The following is a 1,177-nucleotide window of genomic DNA, read 5'->3' as shown; positions in this document are numbered from 1 at the left end:
TTGTCCACCAATGCAACGAATGCCAAAGATCAGGAGGACTAACAAAAAGGAATGAGATGCCACAGAACTTCATTTTAGAAGTAGAATTGTTTGATCTATGGGGCATTGATTTCATGGGACCCTTTCCTCCTTCTTATTCCTTCAAATATATCTTGGTAGCAGTAGAATATGTTTCAAAATGGGTGGAAGCCATAGCCACAACAACCTGTGATGCACAAGTTGTTCTTCAATTCCTGAAGAAGCACATCTTTACTAGATATGGAGTACCCAAGGGTCTCATCAGTGATGGTGGTGGCCATTTTTGTAATAGACAGATGGAGAAACTCCTCCACAAATATGGAGTCATTCATAAGGTAGCCACACCATATCATCCCCAAACAAATGGTCAAGCAGAATTAGCAAACAGGGAACTAAAGAAGATTCTAGAAAAAACAGTTGGAAGCACAAGAAAGGATTGGGCTAGGAAGTTGGAAGATGCACTTTGGGCATATAGAACAGCTTTTAAAACTCCTATTGGGAAGTCTCCATTTCAACTGTTATATGGCAAAGCTTGTCATCTCCCTGTAGAGCTTGAGCACAAAGCCTTTTGGGCCACCAAACTTCTAAATTTGGATTCTGAAGCAGCAGGAGAGAAAAGACTGTTGCAGCTGAATAAGCTAGATGAGTTTAGGCTAGAAGCTTATGAAAATACCAAGATATACAAGGAGAAAGCTAAGAGATGGCATGACAGGAAGATTCTAAAGAAAGAATTCTAACCTGGACAACAAGTTCTCTTGTATAACTCACGGCTCAAGATATTCCCTGGCAAGCTCAAGTCTAAATGGACTGGTCCATATTTGGTAACTAAGGTTTTTCTTTATGGGAGCATCGAATTACTAGATGAAGCAACAAAGCATCAGTTTACTGCAAATGGTCATAGAGCAAAATTGTACCTAGGAGGGCAATGGAACAGAGAGAAGGAGGTCCAGAACCTGAATCCCTCTTGAAGCAAAAATGAAGATGTCAAGCTAATGACAATAAAAGAGCGCTTGTTGGGAGGAAACCCAACCTGAGGTAGTTTCTTTTCATAGCTTTTCAATAAAAAATGTTGAGTAATTGGTATGGATTGCAAGGAGCTAAGTTTGGTGTTGCACACCAAAACAATTTGAGAAAGAATGAAAACTTCTAAGTTTGGTGT

Source organism: Arachis duranensis, chromosome 3 (assembly GCF_000817695.3).
Source record: "Arachis duranensis cultivar V14167 chromosome 3, aradu.V14167.gnm2.J7QH, whole genome shotgun sequence".
Taxonomy (NCBI): Eukaryota; Viridiplantae; Streptophyta; class Magnoliopsida; order Fabales; family Fabaceae; genus Arachis; species Arachis duranensis.
Note: the sequence above shows the minus strand (reverse complement) of the source record.